At 39.0% G+C, this 24,504-nt stretch overlaps 1 pseudogene; it reads right to left on the bottom strand.

Moving 5' to 3' along the window:
- Positions 1–666: 666 nt before the first annotated feature.
- Positions 667–19,685, bottom strand: LOC107524808 (proteasome subunit alpha type-1-like; annotated as a pseudogene).
- Positions 19,686–24,504: the final 4,819 nt, after the last annotated feature.

Raw genomic sequence — 24,504 nt, 5'->3', positions numbered from 1 at the left:
CGGAGTTGTGGAGACGAATCTTCCCAACCCTGGAGCCCTGGGCTGGGGCCCTGCTGTGGGGCTGGGACCCTCCCTCCTCCCGGAAACCTCCGCCACCGCCGAGATTCCCTCCCAGGTTTACCCCGAGGCACTGGGTGTGGGCCTGAGGCCGTGTCTCCGGGATCCAGCCCCAACCCGCCTGTGTCTCCGCCCCTCCTACTGGTCTCGGTGCTTCTCTAGTTCCCTGGTTGTGGCGCTTCTGTGCAGCCAGATTTCAGGAGACTCTCAGTGATGGTGGTTCTGTATTTTAGTTGTCATTTTGATGTGGTTGCGGGAGGTGGTCTTTGCAGCTGTTACCTCGCCGCCACCTTGTTTCCTCTCCTTTACTATATTTCTTTCACAGTTGTCTTTAAAACCACAAAGATACATGTTATTCCTATAAAAATATTAATATACAGATAATTATACTTTCTAGAAAATTATTATATAGATCCTCTCAAAGAAAAATGCATCCCATTATATGGTTTCAGTGAAATTGCTTGGAAAAAACTCAAATCTGAACTGATTCCTAAAACATACCATGCTACAACTGCATCTTTTGGTTCAAAGTATAAATTATTGTCATCAGTACGTGTTCCTGTATTCTTAGGCATTTGATAATACCCATACAGGCTGGGGGATTATCACTTAATGCTCCATTGGTTCATCAGCATGTTCTGCAGGTTCATCAGGTTCATCAGTAGGTTGAGCAGACTGTGCCTTTCTCTTGCCCTTTCTTCAAGCCCTTGGAGGAGTGGAGACACATCATCATCATAAATCATAAGCTCCAAGTCTTTACCAACAGTTCCAATGGAAACATTCCTTGTAGTTAGGTCTCATTCTGCAGGAAGTGTCTTTCCTAAAGCTTGCAGACCACGTTTAACCAGTTCATTCAGGTTGCACTCCATAAACTCTGACATATGTCTCTCCAAATAAATATGAACTCATTGAGAATGGGCTCCAATGGACATAGCTCTGCAGTCAAAATAGTTAGCAGATGGACAGGTCTGGAAAATATGAGGGCCCATATCATCGTAGCGAGCAATAAGCAGTTCAACACCATATGGTTTTTGGCCATATCTTTGTGTTGGTATCTGGGTCTTGCTTTCAATTAGAGATACAAGATGAGACACAGGAAGAGGTCTGTCAAATACAAATCTGGAGGCCAAGCACTCTTGGTGCATAAAATTACAGAACAGTCTAGCATCAGCAATTAGTCCTGCAACTGAGATACTAATATGGTTGTCAACATGGAGAATTTTTTTCTGATGAGATACAAGCTCTGACTATGCTCTTTTCAATATAACTAATACTTATATGGGTTTTTGATTTCAGACCAACTGTGGCTGAAACTTATTTGATAGCTTCCATTGCATATTTAATTTGACGAATAAGCGTTTTGAAATACAAACATGCGTCTAGCTGGCCAGTAGGTACAAGAGATAAAGAAATATAGAACCCCAACTTTCCTTTAAGAAGTTCATGATGTTCTAAGTATAGTTTTATGAGGCTGTTTTCTTAATATTCATATCAAAACTTTAAAAATGTGTTAATTCTTCAAATATTAAATTTACATATATAAATCCACGTTTAGACCAGAAACAAGTCATTTATAGGTCAATAAGTTTTATAATACACTGTTTCTATAACCAATTAAACTTAGACATTTCTGGTTTTGCTGGTATCCTGGTAACATTTCTCCTTAAAAGGGGCAAGAAACTATCTTTATATACATAGGTAAAGGGGTTAATACACTGTATAGAGAGATATATATATATTTTTAATCAGAGACAAAGTTCTAATTTTCCAAAATTTTATTTTTTGTTATCTGTATCAGAATTTGAACTACTTTATTTTCCCTCATCTCTCAAACAATGTCACAAGGGTTAAAAAACATTTGAGATAATATTTGCATGAGATGGTGGACTCTGAGCCACACTTGAGTAAGGCAGTGTAGGCAGTAATGTTAGCAGACCATGTTTTCCAGGAGGAAAGAGTTAATTTTCTTATGGCAGCTTAAGTACTGGTAGGCATGAATTTTTTTCTGTGTGTATCCAAACCCAAAATACAGAGAATAAAATGAAACCTGTTGTTTTCAGCTGCTTCAGGTGACTTAGCATAATTACCAAGAGGGAAGAATACTGTAAATCTTTCTGTGCAAGAACTGTTTTTATATAAGGCATGTGTGGGTAGCTTTCACTTAAGACTAAAATATTTTGACAAATAAAAATTTCAACTAGCACCTCTGTGACTAAATTTAAGTCTATACATTGAGATATAATATGGCTCTATTCACATATTTCAGCTGTCAGAATCCCTGGCAGAGTGGATTAGTGAAGAAAGAAAAAAAAAGAAGTCATAAAAGAACAAGGGAAAATTTTTTGACAGGGAAAAAAGATGGTTATAAATGCAACAAATTTCCTCTGTAGATTCTAATGTTTTCACTAAACAAGTCAAGAAAGGATAATATAAAATCTCTGTAAGAGGATTTTGAAAGTCAAAATAGACATGAAAAAGACAGACTGTACAAATGACAGTTAAAAGGGTGAGGAGAAATCCCTAATAATTCTTTTCTTATTTTAATTTCACTGAATTTGAATGCATTTCTAACTTGGCGACACTAGGAAATCTAAGATCAGATTTGTTTTTCCTATTGATATTCAGCTGGAAGGGTAAGTCATACATTATTTAAATAAACAATAATAAATCCGTTTGAAGGGGCTAGATCAAACTCATAGAGAAATGTATTATTCCCCCAGAATTTCAGACTCCAAAGACAAGAAGAAGACCTCAGAGGTCCTGCAGTTCATTTTCCTGTACTCAGAGCACTCCAGAAAGACAGCTTTGTTTCTTCTTATTAATTTTGCAGACAGGTAGTTGCTATACTGCTGGTCTGATTTCCCCTATTAAATTTTGGTTCAATGATTTCTTCTTTACTACCTTCAACATCCTATTTATTCATTAGCAAATACCTAGCATATGTCAGAAACTGTACTAATCATTGAAGGAACCAAGGTACATAAGAGATCCTCTCTCCTCAGGAAAATACAGAGCACTACGTGAAATGAAGTGCGTGATCTGGGAGTTCGGGGAAGGGCATTGGAACCAGATGGAGGGGGGCTAAGAAGGTTTGCTTGATCTTAGTCTTGAAAATGTGGTATAAATCAGCTAGGAGAAAGAATAAAAGCTGAACATTTCTGAAAGAGGGACAATCACACACAAAGATGAGGGGGTGTCAAGAGTGTGATGGGCTTTAGGAGTTCCATATGCATTGGGTAAAGACTATTGCAGATAGGGGGAGGTAGGAGTTCAGGCTAGAGCAACACTCCTCAAAATATTTTTGGGGGAGTATTAGTCCTGCTAGAAGCACTGCAAAAATATTTCCAGGCTCAGTTCCACTTAAAATAATGGAAAGATCATCCATCACTATACAGAATATTAATCAAAAAGGGTCTTATATAGAAGATCAATAAGGAAACAGAGGACTTGGACAACACTGTGGGCCAAATCCATCTAACAGACATATACAGAACCTTCCACCCTACAGCAGGTGAATATATATCCTTCTCAAGCTCACATGGACCTTCAAGACAGACCACATGCTGAACGAGACTTAACAAATTTAAGAACATTGAAGTCATACCAAGTATCTTCCCTGACCAATATGGAATCAAACTAGAAATCAACAACAGAAGCAAAACTGGAAAATTCACAAATAAGTGGAATTTATATAACACGCTCTTGAAGGACCGTTGGGTCAAAGAAGAAATTAAAAGGGAAATTAGAAAACACCTCTAGCTGAATGATTTTAAAGCAGGGAACCGACATGATCAGATTTTTATTTTGGAACTCTCTCTGGCAGGTTTGGATGCTGCCAGCTTTGCCAGCTTTGAGGCTACATAAAAAGGAGTGAAATGGAGGCAGAGAGACCAGTGAGAGACAGCAATGCAAGCATGGACTAAAGCAGCAGTGATGGAATGGAGAAGATAAACAAGGCAATACTGATGAAGCAGTTGGGATCTGGTGGGAGTTCCCAATAAACACAGTGGGTTCCAGAGGCTATCGGGAGGTGTGGTTGGGAAGGCAGGCCTGGGAGGAAACACAGGAGGAAGAAAGCTTGGAGAAGCATTGGGATAACAGTCCAGGCAAGGAAGAAAAAACAGAAGAGTTTACATTTAAAACAGTGGCTCAGGATCATGATGCTGAGGGTAATATCTGGAGTTTTAGTTTCTCTCACTACTGGATGGAGGTACTATGGAGATATCATCCAAGCCAATATGATGCCTTAAGTATGTGATCTAGTCAAGCTTTGTCCACAGAAAATGTTCTAAGCTTTGGCTCTTCCCCAAGTGATATAATTACCTACACACGTGTTTGGCTTCCTAGAGACCTCCTCTCTCCATTGGATGTCTACAGGTAGGTCACTAACACTCCACAGCAGGTTTCCTCAAGGACAGTTTAGAGTTCCAAGCATCTTGAATGGCTCTGACAGCTGCTTACTCAGCCGATCGCCCTAGCACTCACTGTTTGCAATCCAGCCCTTGATTCTCCCGCCAGCCCCTTTGGGATCCTGTAATTCTCGCGCTCACTCTGATTCCGTATGGATGATAATTCTGCTCTCCCGTTTGACCACTCTCTGAAACTAACGTTTCACACCGTGGTCATGCCCTTGCTGGCACCTAGATACAGTTCGTCTGTTAGGCTGATGCTCCCGTAGCGTGGCCAACAGTCCCGGCTTGCTTGTGGCTTCGGGGTTTCTGCAGTACAGGATTTTGTTGCTGAAACCAGGAAAGACCTGGACAAACTAGACAGTTGGTCTCCCTAAGTAGCTCTCTGACTTATTCACCACTATCCCCTGGCACAGTGCCTGCCACACAGTAGGCCTTAAATACTTCAAATAAACACTACTTATAATTAGTTGAAGGCCTGTGAATACCAGATATCTATATGCATTTTATCATTTTATCTTGATTTGATAAATTTATTTCAACTTGCATTATTTCCAGAATGCCTCAATGCCTGTGTAACCTTCCATCATCCACCTGCTTAAGCTTTTGCATTAGTGTTGAGCTTTGGGAGCTGTCAGAGATGAGCACCCAGGGAATGAGAAATGTTAACAGAGTACAGCACTGTGCAAACTTCCAGTAATAGCTACTACCCTTTTCTCTCCAGGGCCCTTTTCCCCCAGGCATCTTGTTATCTCTAAGAAACATGAATTCATGAGAAAGAGAAAATTCCTAGTTATCAGCATGAGTTAGAAGTCAGACATGTGTAGTTACTTTTATCTACGTGCACATTTCATAAAACATATTGCTTTAAAAACCCGCAGCCTTCACAGACTTTTAAAATAAGTTTTTACAACTGAAATTAAGATGCCATAAGAATAAGAGACTTCTTCTGTGTTTACTTACAGTTATGGTCACAGTGGAATTGGTGCCTCGTGTGTTTTTTATTGACCATCTCATGACAATAGTTGACATGACACCTTCAATTTTGGAACAAAATAACTCTCCAATCGCTCTGAATCCCCTTTGTAGTTTATGTTTATAATGCACTGTTGAATTATCTTAATAGAATATTAATATCAGATTAGTTACTCATATGGCAGCTATTATTTTAGTGTAATAAACAAATGTAGCTCATAATTATAAAATGTATTGTGATTAATGAATGTGTCACCCTTGCATAGCGGTAACATATTTGCTCTTTTTAAAATTAAATTTAGAAGAAGATGAAAGAAGGAATTATGATATGACACTCACTAGAGATGAAATTGATAATGGAACTGCTTCCCTTTTCGGTTTATGAGCAGTTTCCTTGATATGAATTATATTTGTAGCCAGAATTTACAGTGCACTCAAATGTATATAGGGTCACACATGCATCATTAAATAAATAATCTAGTGTGAAAAGTTCTCTTTAAAAAAAAGGGCAATAAAAATGAAAACAACCAAGCCATGAACATATAGTCAATGCTTTGCCTGATTTAAATAAAATATTCTTCCAAATTGTCACTGTTTGGCTTCCCTGGTATATGAAGTACAGGTAACTCTATAATTGTAAATTGGTGGCTTTAGCAGGTTAAACTTTTCAAAAATATGTCTAATACCATAGTCACTAGACTTTTCAGTAATTAAAAAATATAGCCTAATGCAGAAAGTAATAATTGGTTACCAAATTCTTTAAGAAATAGTTTCATGAAAAATTTAAAAGACAATATTTTATAATACCAAGTCAAAACAAAAATGCCTTTGTCACTAGAAATCTACTGTTTTGTAGTTTTTCTTTTTGAAAGAAATGAGAATATTCTTATTTGTATAATTAAGCATAAGGAAGGATTTGGGCAGCCAATGTGAGAGCACTATGAGTAATAAATCCAGCAAGCGATAATCTCAAGACCAATATGATGGTTATTGCCTAAAGGAGATTCAAACTACTCATTTAGCATAGTTATTACCACTTTCTCTCTCTGCTTAAAAAAAAAAAAAAATCTTTCATCTATTTAGTTTCCAATTATCTGTGACAGAAGAGATTTTATCCATCCTTATATGCCCCATAAAATCCTGCATAATAACTCACACTTTTTTAGCACTTGTAAGTATGTATCGATTGCTAGATCTATAATCTCAAAATAACTGTGTTAAGAACATGAAAAGATTACTATTGAGACAAGCAAAAGAAATTCATGTGACGCATCTCAAAGTTAAAGGATTAATCAATTACACTTCAAATTTGATAGAAGGAATACCATCCCACTGATTGCCAGGATCCCACTGATCCCATCCTTGCCGTCGATTTCTTGTTGCTGCCTTGAGCTAGGAGAGGGTCTGGTTTCTGAATTGCACGTGGCTATCGAAACAAAGGCTACTTACTACGGCCCAGTATGGTTCTGCCTGTTGCTATGCTCTACAGGCATCATTTCCATTTGAAAGTCTTTAAGTTGTTCTCACAGTATCATGATCATTTAGAAATTATCGGTGCTTTAGAATAGCTGATATAATTTTTTTGATGGGGGCTACCATTTTCTCAAAATGTAAACAGATATGCTTAAGTTACTTAAGTTCCACCTGGCTCCAGTTTCAGAGTGAAATCCCTGCTGGGAAGGAGTTAGAAAGGTAAAGAAAGAACAGAACAGCCCTGCTGCCCCCCAGAGTGGTCTCTCCGAGTGAACAGCCTAGTGAGAGATGGAAGGAGAGGTGTAGACGTTTCTCTTTTCTACTGCATATGGGGAGGGTACAGAATTTCTAAATGCAAGTGGCTTACAAAGGTAAAGAATTTTCCCCCTAATTAACATGGACCCTGATTAACAGTCTGTGGCCCTGAGAAATTAATACTCTTTTACCCTCCAGTGCTGAGGACAGTTGAGAATAAACTACTAGGGAGGTTTTTAACTACAGGCTGAGATGTGTAGTGTGTTAAAAGAGAGATGTCTAAGGTTTTTTATTTAAAAGTAATTATTAAGACATACATTCTAAGTCTATATTTCTGAAAGAAGTTTTTCTCTAGTAGAATCATGCTTCATTGGCTAATGTTGCTTATATTTACTTGCTTTAATAAAGGGTTATGTTTTGGTACCAAAGGACATTTTTCACTCTCTGTTCTTGAATATAAATGACTAGACTCTGCCTTCTTAAAGAGCACAGATGTGGTGTGGTGAGCTCAGGTTGCAGGCCCGGTGTTTCCAGTGGCGAACAGGGCTAATTTTACAGACTTGCTCTCCTAAACTCAAAACACAGCATAGAAACACGTGGATGCCTGAACAGAATCACTAATAAAGAATTAAGCAGCCCACTGATTCGAGAGCAGAAGGGACAATATGGATTCTGTTTACAAAGCCTCAGAATTTTTTGAGGCAAGCCTGCTAGCACTGAGCAATATTGAACCTCTCAGTTCCTGGCTGTGTGCTCATTTATAGCAACATGTACTTTATTATTGGAAAAAAAAAATACATTTGCAAAGAGGCCAAGTAATTAAAAGTTCTCCTCTTTCTCCATCACACAACTAAAAGGAATGCTCTAAAAATTCCTGGGCAAACACAATTTTAGATTAAATCCTAATAGCATAAATATGTTAATTCACTGCATTGCCAGTTTTTAATAAATAGTTTTATTGAGATATTATTTACCCACCATATAATTCATCCATTTAAAGAGTAAAATTAGCCCGGCCGGCATGGCTCAGTGGTTGAGCGTCGACCTAGGATCCAGGAGATTGTGGTTCAATTCCCGGTCAGGGCACATGCCTGGGTTTCGGGCTCGATCCCTAGTCGGAGGTGTGCAGGAGGCAGTCGATCAATGGCTTTCTCTCATCATTGATGCTTCTATCTCTCTCTCCCTGTCCCTTCCTCTTTCTGAAGTCAATAAAGACATTAAAAAAATAATAACAAAGTGTACAATTTAATTGACTTTAGTATAATCACAGATCTTTTTGCAAGTATTGCCACAAAAATTTTAGAATAGTTGAATAACTCCAGAAAGGAACCCTGTAACTATGAGCAGTCACTTCCCATCTCCTCCAGTAGCCCCAGGTTTAGGCTTCCACTCACTTTCCATACCTATGGACAAAATGTGGTCTTCTGTGACTAGCTCATTCATTAGCATAATGTTTTCAAGGTTCATGTATGCGATAGCATGTATCAGTATTTCATTCCTTTCTTATTGGCAAATAATGTTTTATTACATGAATATATCACATTTCCTTTATTCATTTTCTGGTTTATGAACATTTGGGTGGTTTCCACTTTTCTGGTTATTATGAATTATGCTATGAACATTTGTGTAGAAATATGTTTTCTTTTGGGAGGGAGGAGTATATACTTAAGAGGAGTGTGGTTAGGTCATATGGTAGCTGTATGTTGACCCCTTTGAGGAAATCTCCAGACTGCTTTCCAAAGCAGCTACACCATTTTGCATTTCCACAGGTTTTCTGTGTGGGTCCCAACTGATACTGATATGACCTCCAGGGCTCACTGTGGTTGTTGATGTTTTTTGTTCATATTTTTAGTTGCTTGGCTGGACTATTTCAGTGATATCTCTTCCCCGCCCCAGTGTGCTGCCTCCAAGGATGCAGGCTTCAGCATCACACACACTCACCCTGGGATGACAGTGCTTTAGCAGGGCTGTCTTTGTCTTTTCCCAATCTCTGCTAAACTGTTTGCCTCTGCAGGAATCTCACCCAGCTGCCGCCTCCCCTAATTGCTGGCTCATTGTTCTATTGTTTCAACAACATCCTGGGCATAAATTACTCCACAGTCTAATCCAATTAAACTCCAGTCTCTGCAGGGGTCTTTTTTGAAGCCAGCCTTTGAGGGATGCAAACTTCTTCCTAGCTGTCTCTTTCCCGGGTTCTTTCTGTTAAACTTTTACCTGATCTGTGGTTTAGCTTGTTGCACTCATGGAGCTATGAGCCTCTCTTTAATTGCTCACCACCAAAACTTCTGCATCGTTGCTCCAGAGCTGTGGGCAAGGACAGTGGCCCAATTCTGTGGAAGTTATATCCCTTCTTTAAAAGTGGGGTATAGTACAAGGCAAGTAGCTGATGGTCTTCTTGGTTTGCCTCTTCAGGCATAGAAACTGCCCCACCTACAAACAAGCAGAGACAAGGCAACTGGGAATCAATTTTCTTGATCTGATGCACCTAGAGTAGGGGATCCACCATTTGAGTGAGTGCTGGGCGGAGGAAGTACTACAGGCCTGCCCTACCAGGGGAGATCATTAACGCTTGACTGGGAGCTGGGGAAGAGACCCCTGTATTCTCAGCTGCACCTGCCTGGAATAGAGCTACGGTCACCTTGAGTTGGGGAAAGGCTAGGTAAGGACGCTCAAAAAGCCACAGATTCTCCCTGTTCATACCAAGATTACATATATTTTCTTAAATAAGTGTTTCTCCATTTGCTGTATGCCCTATGACAATATCCAGAGACTTAAATTTTTTTCCATAATTTTCACCAGGTATGGTTGTTTTACTGGTGACAGGGTCAACAGGACTCCTCATGTTGCCTTCCTAAAGCATCTCTAGCCATGCTCTTGAGAAAAATGTGCAATCTGTATGTCTACTTGGTTAAGTCAAAAAGAAAATTCCAATAGTGATAGGCGCAGTTAGACAGACATGAGCAGAGCAAGGACGATAGGCCGGGTACAGAAGGTCATCAGGGTAGAAAGTCCTGAATGCCTAGCAAAGGACAATTTTAGGGTTGGGATCTCACCCCCAGGGCAGCCTTTCCTTCCCCAGCATATCAGTGGTCATGTGGTTTCGACCCCTGACCTTTCCTCCCTAGAGATGACTTCAGGCCTCAGTTGTGTTTCAGCTTCAGGCCCAGAAGAGCAACAAAAACCAGCCACAGGTGATCTCAGGACCAGCTGCATTGATGGCCCCTGTCTTGGCACAGACCAATCAATCAGTGGAGACTGAAACCCTGAAAGGACACAGCTGTAAAACTGCTGAATATTCTATTAAGATCTTCCCCTGGGACTTCCTCTAAGATCTCCAAGTTTAAAACCATTAGGATGGAGGGCTGAGCACACTCCCTCCCGGGAGCATGCCCGTGCCCCCCCCCCCCTCCCCCCCGGCATTAGCTTCCTCACTCCCAAGCTCCAAGGGCCCTTCCTTTGCCTCTGTAACTTGTTTCCTAAGCTCATTTCTTCTAGGAATTACTCCTTCCACCTCTGTAATTTTATCAAATAAATGTTCTCTTATGGTTTGGGACTTGGCTCTGAATTCTTTCCTAGCCAGAACCTAAGTACCAAGGTTGCTGAACCCAGGTTTGGTCTGACCTCACGGGCTCACACCTGGTGCCATTCCTGCTGCCTACAACACAACTGCAAAGTAATAAGTGCAGATCACTTAGAGAGGACAAAAAAATCAATTTCATGCCACACTTTTTGCAACAGAAACCTGGGTGCAAGAAGATAATGGAATATTACTAAAGTATTTGAAGGAAAACAAACTAGATATTTATTGTCTCAGTTTCTGGGGGCAGGAGTGCAGGTACATCTTAGCTGGGGCTACTGCTCAGGCTCTCACAGTCTGCAGTCAAGGCACTAACTCCAACTGCATTGTCATCAGAGCCTTGACTGAGGAAAGCTCTACTTCTAAACGCCCTGTGGTTGTTGACAGAATTCATCTCCTTGCAGCTGTAGAACTGAGGTCCACATTTTGTTGTTCACTGTGGGCTGGGGGCCCGCTCTCAGCTACTAGAGGCTGCTGCCCACTGTTCCTTGCTGTGTGAGCTATCGCACAGGCTCACCCCATGACAGCTGACTTCAAGGCCATCAGGAATTCCTTTCTCCAGTCTTCTAAATCAGTGTCTCATAATGTAGCATAATCATGGGAATGGCATTGTATCACCTTTGCTGTGCAAAGTAACCTAGTCAAAGGCATGGCATCCTATCTCCTTTGCCATAATCTATCTTTTAGAAGCACTTGCAGGTTCCACTCACACTCAAGGGGAGGAAATTATACAAGGGCATGACTCTTTGGGGTCACCTTAAGGTGTGTCCACCAAATCTTTCTATACTAAGAATATTTAATAAATGCCAATATACAAGGTTTTTGTTTAATTTCAGAAGAGTCAGTGGAGGTTTACTAGTTGAACAATCAGTTCACATAGAAGAGCCGGGTAAATATCTTCCTTCCAAACGTCCCTGATGCAGAACCTCTTTTCTCAGGGTAGTACCCCGACATTTGATGTATTTGCTCTGAGGCTCTAATGGAAATCACAACATCAAATTACAATATGCATTATTTAGTTTTTATTTCTACTTTACATTCTGTGGCTTCAGCTTCCAAGGAGTAGGTAGGATATATCCTTGCAATCTTCTGTCTCTAAATTCGATCTTTAAAAAGGAGAGGAGGAGGAATTTTGGAAGAGGAAAGATGTGAAGAAGGCAGACTGGGTTAGGCAAGAGAAAGATTTGGGGAGGCAGATGCATACATGAGATAAAGAAAAGTAGGGATAGCCGGGGAACAAAAGGCAAACTTTGTAATCTTGTTTATAGCTCAGCAGCAAATCAGAAGAGAAATAAAATCAGCTCAGTTGTTAACTCACACACCTTTTAAAAAAAATCTCCAGCTAATCTGTTAATGATATGTTTAAAAAAAAAAAAAGTTTAAAAGTTTGGAAGACGTAAGAACAGGCAAGGTGAAGGCATTACTCAAGATTGATACAACGAGTTTCATCTTACAGTCAGCAATGATTCCAGCCAAAAACTATTCAGGCAGCCAGCGACTTATCAATGCAACACAGAAAGGCTATTTTTCTGTACAGACTTTTGTGCGTCTTTTTTTAATTGTTCTTGTCTTTCCATATGGCTCTAGTACGTGGTGGACTGCAAATTTATGTCAGCACGGAGGCTGTAGTTGGCCTTGATTTCCAGAAGCTGATTAATGATGGTCTTTCTTAGTAAGCAGAAGTTACCAATAAAATTGACTCTAATGGGTGCTTGGGGTGTTGTTAGTACACAGATGCAGACAATCAGCCAGGAGAGGAACAGCTGATGTACATCTTGAGATCAAGATAAGAGGTGGTGCTTGGAGCTATTGTTTAGTAGGAATTGCAGAGTATTTATAGTACTTATTGTATTTGTGGTGCATTAGTTGAACAGACAAGAGTATAGCATTAAGAGAGCCATGCATCTAATGCTCAAACACGTTAGGGTGAAAACTCCTAACTCCAGCCAGACTTCTAACATGTCTGTGCCAGTCACTGATGTGGAAGAGCCTTTCATCTGCTTAATGTCCTGTTGATTTTTCTTTTTTTCTTTTAGGATGAATTCCCAAAACTCTACATGACACACAAGACTTCCTATTATTATTATTATTTTTGGCCATTTCCAGCCTTTGCTTCAGGTGCCCCAGCCTTCCTGGATATTATTCTTTTCTTTCCAAGTATCTGACACATCCTGGCCTCAAGTTTTTCATACACGCTGCCCTTCATTACCACTATTTTCTCTTTCTCTTTCCCCTATTGACTCCTCTCACTCCTCTTTCAGGTTAAATGGAGGATGCAGTCCTTACTTGAGGATGCTTTCCTTCATCCCCGCAGTAAAATCAGTCCTCCTGCTATTTGCTTAGAACTCTTTACACCTCCTGTCGCCCATAACACATATAATACTGTGTGGGGTATATTCATTTTCCACCTCTGTGGATTGAAAGCTCCATGAGGCCACGTCACTGCTGTGTCATTAGCCACTAGTTCAGTGTTGAACACCCAGCAGGCTCCTTGGTATCTGTTACTCAGGTGAAGTGATTAAGAGCAGGCTTTGGAGCCAGACCCAGCCAGCCACCAGTTGAATGTGGGGCCCGTTACTTAATCTCACTAACCTATTTCCCTTCCATGTGAAAAGGAATAATGTCTTCCTTGCACAGCTTTCTGATAATTAAATGAGATCATGCATTTCAATCTATAGGAACAGTATAAAAACTATGGTAGATGAAACATTATTTGGATGTAGCCTTCACATGATATGAAACTCATTATCTCTCTTTGTTTTTATTTCTTTCCTTGAGGAAAAATGTACATATACCAGAGTAATGAGAAATGTAACATAGTTCACAATATACCTAACTCATTTAATTCATTTTGGACAGTTGTGGCTAGTGTCTGAGAGTTTCTTTTTCCCCTCTATGGGTCATCAGCCTTTATGTTGGGTAATCAAGGGTCATAAGATCTATATTATTTCCCTCTACAGTCATGTGTGGACGTTCCTGGCACACATAGTAGGCAATTCATAAAAGTTAATCTCACATGTTATTCTTATGTTATTGTGCCATAGAAATGTTCCTTGTCTGTTCATTTATTCTCTGCCCCTCTCTTTCTGGAGATTGACAGTGTTAGAAGGACAATTTAAAAAACAAAAAGAAGGTTCAAGAAATGGTAAAAATAAAAAATTAGCTTTTAATGAGTAATGTTTAGCATGTTGCAGGTACTGCAAAAATGCAGTAGTAGAAAAAGGTTGCCACATGGATTTCATGGAGACTTAAAATTTTTATCTAAATGATATTACTTTTAACAGCAAGAGCCAAGATTTATTTAGCCAGGCACTGTACTAAACATTTTTTATGTGCTAATCTTTGCAACAACATTTTGGGATAGGGACTCTTTAACATTCTCATTTTAGGAACAAGGCACAAAGGAGGTAAAATGGCACTCAAACTCTCTAACTACTATGCCACTAAGCAAGACACTAGAAGGACATTTCACATTTTTCAGAGTAATTAAGAACCACCTGGGAAGGATTTTTAAAAAATACATTTTTCCTGAACCCACTACCAGAGACTGATTTTGTAGCCTGGGTCGGGGCTTAGAAATCTGTATTTTTAACCCATGGTTCTAATGAATTAAATACAGGTGCTCCATAGGTCACTTTGAGAAGCATAGGTCTATATATCCTTAAAGAAAATTCATTTAATTCTTGGAGTTTTATAAGGTAAAGTGTAGGATTAAAATGTAACCAACAGCCAGGTTCAGCTGCCTGCCTCAACAAAAGCCAAATTTGTCAGACAGGTGCTGGTGAGAAGAGAAGAGGTTAATTCAATTGCTGACCACCTGAGAAGAAGGGAAACTCTTGCCTCAAATCTCATCTTAACATGTTAGTGCATGCAGGGGGTTTTATAGGGAGGGAGAGGGAAAGCAGAACAAAGAGATCAAGGGGAGGGCTTTGCAAAGTTCTCTACATGCAGGCCAGCAGAGTACATTCTTTTAAGGACCTTGATACTGGTCTGATGTGAGTCATCGTAGTTTTATGGTTGAAAGTCAGCAAGTCTCCCAGAGCTGGAATGACTGAAGGTCGGAGTCTGTATCTTTTGAAGTTAGTTCCTAGGATTCTTATACAAGCATGCTTTTTTATCTATAAGCTATATATTAGTCAGAGTCAGCATTTACAGAAACAATGGCAAAAGAATAGTGGGGTGGGTTACAATTCCCCACTCTTACTATTTTTTCTAGGTGCAAAAATCCTTCCAATGTGTAAGACTATTTTTATCTTTATAAAAGCTAAACCAACATTAACCAGATTAACTGCTACTACTTTCAAAATCAAGGCTTCCAGAATAAATGATTGTCTTACTTGTGTATGCTGGTGGGATAAGACTCTTCAAATTCTAGGAATCAATACTCTATCTGTGGTATACTGAGATTTGGGTCCCTCTTACAAAGGTGACCGTCCTCCATGTGCTCGATTCACTCCACATGGCTATCTTTTAGTTTTTCTTCTGTGTTGCAAGCAAGAAAGAACTTGTAAGAGAAAGCCTGATGAAGCATATTTGGTTAATTCAGGTGAAGGAAATCCAGGGCTTCCTATAAAATAAGTCCATTGTCTAAGTATAATAATTCCTTCTGCTCTGCTCCACTGTGAGAAATCAGGATGGGTCTGGAATGACCTGATGTGGTTGATTGTGCTATACCCAAGTACATTGTTTCCTTTTTTAACGTTTGATCATATTTCTCACTAAAAATTCCATCTCAAATCAGACAGAAATACAGCACTTGTCCTGACTTCAGGCTCTGCTTTGCCAGGTTGCCCTTAGTGAATCCATGGTCAGGTTCTCCAGAGGCCAATCAGACAGGGTAATCAGCCTGTCCAGACTGACCCAATTAGGTTTAATTAGTTGTTTTTTTAATCTTTAAATTTTCTAGCCAGGTGGATTTTATGGTTTTTATTAAACAATGAGTAAGAGCTGAATCTTTGGAATTAGTTGGTCTCTCAGGTGCTTTCTGTCGGCAGTAAAACTCCAGGAAATCTTTAAGTCTCCGCAAGGAAGTCAAATGATACTAAAAAAACAAGTCGACTCCTCTTCTCACAGGCTCTTTCTTTTAAAGGGAAGGTGTTCTTTCCTCAGTTTGAACAAATATCCATCTTATTTATTATTTTTTGTCAAAGTCTCACCCTTTCTCCCCTGGTAACCTTTTTAGTGTTTCATATGAGTTGGAAAATCAGCTGGACAAGTTTGAATATACACAATAAAGAGGGTTTCAAGGAAGTAGTGAAGGATCTAGAATAAAAGCAGAGTTAAGTGAGCCAAGGTGAATTACATGGAGAACAGAACTACTAGGAGGTATTTACCTTGGAGAAAATAAAAAATAATTCTTAATAATGAAGGAATATCAGGTTTATGAAGGTGGCCATGTTGAACTAATTTCATATTGGACTATTCTGTGGCCAAAAATTTTATATACATATTACCAATATTAGGTGGCGGGGAACCTAGTGTTTTACTTTAATTTTCTTAATTTTTAGGATACTGTGAGGCACTTTATCATCTACTTATAATTGGTAGACAATTGTTTATTGCCATCTAAGGGTCCCTGTGATGCTCCCTTTCTTTGCCATTCCTCGCTTTCTTCTCCTCTGGTCTCTCTCTCACTTTTCCTGTCTCTTGTCCCTTCCTTGCTTCCCCAGCTCTCCTTTCTCTTCTCTCCCTGTCTTCCTTACCCCTGTCCCTCTCCTTCCCACCCCTTCCTTCGTCACCTTCCTCCTCTGTATTCTTTGCCCTGGCCCCTTCCCATCCCTCTCCACGTGGTGTTTTACAAGCTCTTCTGTGTGTTGTAATCACCTGGAGAGCCTGTTAAAACACCAGTTGCTGGCCTCTATCTGGAATGTCAGATTCAGTAGGTCTGGGTTGAGGCCTGAGAAGTTGCATTTCTAACAGTTTCCCAGGTGATGCTACTGGGACCCGACATTAAGGACCACTTCTTTAACTGACATCGATGAGCTAGTCTCTGCTTCCAAGGTTAAGACAACAGACTTTCGATCGATCTTAGAATTTGTTTGTAAATTGCCTGTACTGTCCTAGGCAATCTTTATTGTCATCCCATGTGATGAAAATGGATGTTATAAATACTTAAAAATAAATATTTGATAGCTTTCCTGATGCAATATTATAATATTAATCCTATCAATCAGAATTACTTTCAGAGTGGGGAGATAGGAAGCTCCCAAATTGGGGTCGTCCCTGAGCTGTGTGTAATGCTGCCGCAGTGAGTTGTGGAGACAAGAAAATTAGAAAAGCATAAAGGACTGCAAAATTTTCCCCCTGATTTAAACAACTTCTAATTTTATGTCCAAGGTAATTGCTTTCTGAGTCTGTTTTTCTTCGCCTCTGCTATCTCTTGCACTATTAGACCATTGCCTCACGATACATATTAAATGTGATTTAGTTTTTGTATCTTTGGGAAGAGATGCTAAGACTTACAAGGGCTACTTTTCTGGTTGCTGGGAAAGAACCAGCTGTCGTCAGGTGGCAGAATCACTGGAGAAGAGAGTCGGGGTTAAGGCCAGAGGGACACAGAACAAGGAGGGAATGGAATTCCTGGAAACACTTTTCAACCCTAAATTTAAAAATAAAGTGCTCAGCAGCATTTGTTATTCCTGCCTCCCAGGAACACGCTCTCACATATTCTTTCCTGGTACTCCTTGGATCTCATTGTCAGCTCTTTTTTCTCCGTTTCCTTTGCTCAATCTTCCTCTCTGACCTCTAAATGTTAAAATGCCTTTGCATCCGGAGACCTTTTTTTTTTCTTTTTTACTGTCATTTTATGAGTGGCCTTATAGTCTCATATCTTTAAATAATGTTTATATGCCAATGCATTTCAAATTTATATCTTCAATCCTGACCAATCCTATTAATCCAGGCTTTTATATCCAATGGCTGCATGATATCTGTATTTAAATGTTTAATATTTATCTCTATCTTGCCACTTTTAAAAACAATGCCTTTTCCCCCCTCAAAAACTGTTTCTTTCCCAATCTTTTTAATTCTAAGAGCAACATAGAAGCTCAGGAGCTTTTCTGCTCTGTGGAACTTTTAGAGGCTCCAGTTTACTCTCTCTTGTCTTTATGATGTGAGAAGGCTCCACTCTCAAGAGCCCCATAGTCCAAGGTTGCTGTTCCAGCTCCATCCAGCCTTCAAATTCCTATTCTATCTAGCAGGAAAGATGTGTCATAGGAAAACAAAGACAAAATGATAAAATAGTCTTCTAGGAGGACCCCAGAAGGCACCTCATGGAGCTTTATCTTATCTGCTAAAACTTAGATACACGACCTTTACAAAGAAGGCTAGAAACAGTCTTACTCTGGTAGAACATTATTTTGCTGTGTTTCTATGGAAGTGAAAAAACATACACACAATAAAAACTTACCTTAGGGGACAATTAAGGGCTCCTGCTAATGCAGCACACACCACGATTGCTGGTTCTACCACCGCCTGTGAAGATAACGGATACCTACTAAAAACGGACATTCCAGTGAAGGCCTGAAGAAGGTTAGAAAAGTTTCCCCCATGATTTATATTGTATTGATAACCTTTGATTCTGCAGTCCCATAGTGAATCTTATCATCTCTCTATTCGATATCTATGCACTTACCACCTAACCCACATTCTCCACTGGCTCTACCTAACACGCTCTCCCAGTTCTCCTTGACTTTCTTCCAGTCACTTTCTAGAATGCTTCACTCTGATATAAAATTAGTAAGAATTGTGTGATTATTACTACTAACTATTAAAGAATTGTGTGATTAGTACTAATAACACAGGGTGGGGCAAAAGTAGGTTTACAGTTTTTCATATAGAAAATAATACAATAATCAATAAGTACTAATACAAGAATGATCTCTCACATACTCACAACTGTAAACCTACTTTTGCCCTACCCTGTGTAACGCAGTGTTTGACTCGGCTCAATGTTTCTTTTCTCTGACACACATCACCTCTCTCTCTCTTTCCACAGGGGTTCTAAATAATGGATGGTCACTGCCTTTTCTCCCCCTCAGTACTGCTCTCCCTCCTACTGGCCTTATGGGTAGGATATTAAATTGGTGGTTATTAACCCATTGAGGACCATTTGAGAATTTTATGGAAACTATAAGACTCTCGGAAAAATGCGCACAGATTAATTAGTACACTATGTGTGTGGCAGGGAGGGGGGACTGGTTTTTTTGCACTTCCCGAATCATGTTTGTAGACCCCAGATTAAATTCTTTCATTAAAGTTTATTTTTGACGTACTTTTCACTCTCCTGGGACAGAGGAACACTCGGGTTGTGTGCTGGCGGTTTTTTGCGTGCTCTGCTCTTTTCTTGGCAGAACAACAGTCTTTACTGCTGATCATGGTTAGCAGAACCAATAGCTGGTTAACAGTGACTGGTGTGAGTTTAGCCTTCCTTCTTTTCCTCAAAAATGTTTCCTCTGTATGTGTAAAATAGAGACGCTTCCCTGCGGGGGCCTAAGGAATCCCTCTTTGTGTTCAATAGAGGATCTGATCCTATGACTTTCTTATTAACAACTCTGAACGTTCGATAAAGAGAGATGAAGGTTTTCTTCCCATGTGTTTCCCTTCACTTGATGATGGTTTATATTCTGTTCACTCCTTTTCAGTTTCTAGGACTCCTTCCACTCCCTCTCCCCTCACCTCCCCCTGAATATTCCTTTTGCGCAGTCGAAGGCCTGTTCACCTGCTCCAATCAACCGGAGTAGAGAAAAGACATTCTCAAGTTACTGCCTCACCTCCTCTCATACGATCAGCAAGCACACAGGACAGGGGCTTTCATAGGCACCCGGTAGGAAGCAGGCAGGCCCTTCCCTTGTGTCTGTGGTCACTACTTCGTGATCATCCCTGGGAAAATCCACCGTAAACATCACAACAGATTGCCCCTTTGCTCCGCCTTTTGACATCTGGACCACTGGACCCTGTGTTGATTCCCTCCCTTCCTGTTGGCTCCTCTAGATTCATTAATCACTTGCATTTGACACTCACAAGACCTGGATGTCGCCTCCTTTCCTTCAGCGAATCCAAAGGGGCCCTTGATTTTGTGTGTGTGAAATCTTTGGTAGTTAGTGTCAAACTGAACACTGAGTGATTTATTTTGGTTTGGGGGAAAGATAAGCTTTATTTCGCAGCTTTAGCATGATAAAGAAATGCTTCCCAGCCCGGCCGGTGAGAGGGTGGTAGTAGGTATGGTCTCTCATTGCGTCTGAAACTTTGCTCTGGCCAGACCTAGTTAATGGGATGGATCACAGTGTCTAGCAGTCACTCCTATCAGACACAGTGGGCCAAGCAGGAGGCTTTGAAAAGGGTTGCTGCTTTTTTTATTTGTAAAGCCGTTGAATCCATTTCAGGAACTTGCAAGACATCAATTAGATGGAGAATGGTCCAGTTTTAACTTTACTATTCTTTCTTGGCCCTGATGTTAAGTGCAAATATTTCTGTATCCTGGAACATTTGATAGTAAAAAATCCCATATAGACTGCTTGGAGTACTATGTGACATTTGAAACTGGAAAATTCTTTGATAGTTGGAAAATGAGTTTTCACAATATTTATCTCCCTTTATTGATGGTCTTTCTAAACGTGATTTTAGCCAAACAGAATACGGAATTTGAGATAGTGATGATATTTCTGCTTATGAATAGAAATGCTTCTCACTTTTAAAATGCCTATTGGATTATTTCATTTTATTTCTGGGCTTCTGGGCTTCAAATATCCATAGCTTCTGATGTATGTATGCCAAATATAAAAAGTAGATTGCTGAGAAAGAAATTACAATTGATTATAAATATTTTTATAGGATCAGTATGTGGTTTTCCTTATTGATTTTAGCAAGTGCAAAATGAAGTTATGTTGAATTACTGTTGTAATTATTAATAATAATTGTCAGCATAATTATAAAACCTTTCACCCAGACAATCAAAGCATTCTACTCATTTCTCCAATTAATTGAATACACGGAGAGTTAAGTAATTAGTGTAAAAACAGAGAAACAGAGCAGCAACCAAACATGTGGTTATTTATTGACCTTTTGTTTAAAAACATCATTTTCTGAAGACTCTTTAAACCAGTAACATCCAGAAAATTATTTAGACATGTATTTCTTGGAAAAGATAAAGTTTACACAGTGTTTGGATTATATTAATAGCATTAAAAAGAACTGCACACAGCAAATTAAGACAAAGCTTTTTATGAAATGCTGATTTTACAGGAGTGAACTTTGAATTACAAAAGTTCCAGTGAATCTGGGTGGGTGGCAGCATTTTTCTTCCTCCTCTCCTTCCTCTTTATTTTTAATAAAATCCTTTTCGTACCTATGTTTCTTTGTATTTTGAGAATCTGAGAAGAACAGAAGCAAAATTACTGAATGTCCTAACAAGAATCCAACCCAGACATGGAACTATTACCGCTCTCTTAATGAGGCAACCTGCTGAGTCAGTAACCCCAATTTGTCATGTGGCCAGATCTTTTTTGTCTAGAAAGCACAAGAGTTCAGAGCTGACGCACTGAACTCAATGTGGGTGATGTACAGACCTGACTTTCGGGAAGAGACAAGAATGTTCTGATGAAAATTTTCTCAGATCAGGCAATCACTCAGTTAACAATACATGAATTCTCTGTATGCTCAGCTCTGTTAGTAGCTTTCAGATAAAGATTCATGCTTTCTTACCTACAGTTCTGAAATTCCAAATCTCAGAAAACGAAAATCTTCTTTTAAGTCATTTGTCAATACAATCTGACTGACCTCAACTGAGTTGAGGTGAATTATAATCTTTAAAAAGCTATGTTCAATGTGAATAGTCATACATTTTGCTACAGAATGTTAATGTGTTTAATCTCAGGGTTGTGCCTCAGACCACACTGGAGGTATGAAACAGATAGAAGAACTCTCTACCAGACTTTGCTGGGTATTATCTTTATAAGATCTGAATAATTTTGGATTCAAAAATGTGGCCCAAGAGTTTTAGTTAAGGGATTGTGGACCTGCGCTTCTACTATTATAAATCATTTGGCAAAATTTTTATAATCAGTTCTTCAGTACTTTTTTAAAAAAAGCATATTGATTTCATATTAAGATCAATTACTTGTTTAGCAGACAAGCTTTCTAAGAATAAAATATATTTTTAAAAATATTTTTCTATTAAACATTTACTATATGTGTATGCTTCCCATTGACTTACATCATTTTTTACATAGATAAGAAATATGTATATTATTCCATCCCCCAGACAATTTTCTTTTAGGTCCAAAGGTACTATCCATATCTTCCATACTTTTTTACCTTAATATATTTTGCACATTTCATATCAATATTATGAAGGCTTGTCTCATTTAAAATATAATACTTTCATCTCAAATAGGAAATAAAAGTAGATAAATAAAAAATAAAAGATACAAAGAACTTTCATGAACTCATCACACCGCACTTTAACAATTAATAACTCACAGCCAGCCCTTTTCATTTATGCCATCACTTTTCTTTCTTTTCCATATTGTTTTAATGCAAACCCCAGATGCTTTATTATTGGAAAATTAATGACAAAAAGGCAGCCTTTGGAAGATGCAGCGTCTGTTTGAAATATATCATGTGCAATGCTCTTCATTCTTTCACTTGAAAGCCCCATAACCATCCTGTGCTGACAGGACTATGGTAACGGGAGAACCAATAAGTGCTAATACTGGTGGACTGGCTATTGAGGGCAATGTTTTCTCAATTCATGGTCATTTTTGAAGTCCACTTTCTTGTCTTGCCATTGATAATACCAGTGGGTCAGAGGAGGTGGCTGCTGTACCACTGGTTCTGATACACTCAACGGTGATATTTAAAACAGCCAGTGAAAGTGCCCAGTGTTGACACTAAGGTTACCCTGGCTGATGAATCTGACCAGTCTGATAGATCAACGGTAATAAAATATAACATGATGAGCTGAGGGACCATGTGGAGGCCACTGACTTTTCACGGATGGGTGGCGAGACTAGCGGAGCCCATATGCCTTCTAACAAAACAATGTCTTGCTTTGTTTAGAATGTAGCAGTTTAAACATGTATCTGTTATAATATTTTAATCTTTAATATTTTTATATGACACACATGCACACATACACCCACACACATGCCCACAATTATTTTATCCGCGCCTTTTGTGAGTCTGTTACAGATACGATGCCCGTTAGCCCTAAATACGTCAACATTACCTAACAGTGAGGACGCTCATGCACCCCATATTCGACTCGGAACTGTTCAAACTCAAGAATGGTCTATTGATGTGATATTATCTAATCTATAGATGTCATCGAAATTCTACCAGTTGTCCTAAATTTTATTGATAGCTAAATATATGTTTATGTGTATGTATACATATTTTCATCTGGCCTAATAAGATCCGGTCCAAAATCACATACTGAGTTTAGTTGGCCTATTTCTTTATCTTGTCATTCATGACCTTGTTATTTCTTAAGAGTGTAAACTAGTTATTTTGTAACATTGTGCTCAATCTGGGCTTGTCTGATGTTTCCACATAATTAGTTCAGGATATAAAGAATTTAAAGAGAAATAAAGAATATATGTTTATTTAAAGGATTGTATCTGGCAAAGGAAACAGTATATTATTAATTTCCTGTTGATTGCATTGGTACTTTAATACGCTTCAGCACTTTATGTCAGCTTTTATATCATGTGTTTGATTTTAGGCAACTAGTGTTTCTACAAACAGATATCTGTTACCTCTTTAATGTTTGGTATTTTTATATGATCTAAGTGGATTTGTGGCAGGAGCATCACGATGCGATGATATGTCCCCAGTGCATGACGTCAGGAGGCAGGCGATGCAGGTTTCTCCCGTTACCGGTCATGCTAATGCAGGTCACTTGGTTCAGGTGGTGTTTGCCTGGTTTCTCTACTAGAAAGGTGTTCTTCCCTCTTTGTAATTACTAAGTAATTTGTGAGAAGAGATACTTTAGAACTGTGTGGTTTGCTTTCCAGTAACCATTAGTTTTATTATCCAACAATGATTCTTATATATTTGACTCATTATAATGGATGTTAATTTTGTAACTTTAGCATTGTTTCTACATTTGTTAGTTGGATTCTACTTTAAAGAAAAGATTTGCTTTACCTCATTATGTTAGTTTATTTGTATCAGCATAGGGTTATAGATACATGTATTAAGTCAAATTGAAGTACAATTTACATATATAAATGCATCCATTGTAAGGGCAAAATTTAATGAGTTTTGACAAATGTAAATGCCCATGCAACCACCACGACCATTGAATTATGGACCAGGGCCATCAGTCACTCCACAGAAGTTCCTGGTGCCCTCTCAGTGGGTGTTCCTGCCTCCCCCCAAACCCAGGCACACACTGATGGCCTGTCTGTATCGAGAGACTGGAGTTCCCTCTTGTTTTGTGTCAGGCATCTTTCAGGCAGCCTAATATTTTTGATATTCATCCATATTGTTTGCTGTTTTTTATTACTTTTTATTACATTTCATATGAATGGATACCAAATGTTCTGTTGAACAGTATTACTTTTACTCACTAATTTTTACATTTTATTATTTCCTTCCTTGTGGTTTTCTTTGGTTTATTTTATTGTTTCCTAGCTCTTAACTGAGGAATTTAATTCGTTTAATTAATTTTTCTATTTTAATTATTATGAGTTTTAGTTTATGAATTTTCATCTGATTACTACTTTCAGTGGAGCCCAGAGGTTATGATACATAGAA

The sequence above is a fragment of the Miniopterus natalensis genome, chromosome 8, assembly GCF_054644295.1.
Source record: "Miniopterus natalensis isolate mMinNat1 chromosome 8, mMinNat1.hap1, whole genome shotgun sequence".
NCBI lineage: Eukaryota > Metazoa > Chordata > Mammalia > Chiroptera > Miniopteridae > Miniopterus > Miniopterus natalensis.
Note: the sequence above shows the minus strand (reverse complement) of the source record. Positions and strands in the feature narration are given on the sequence as shown.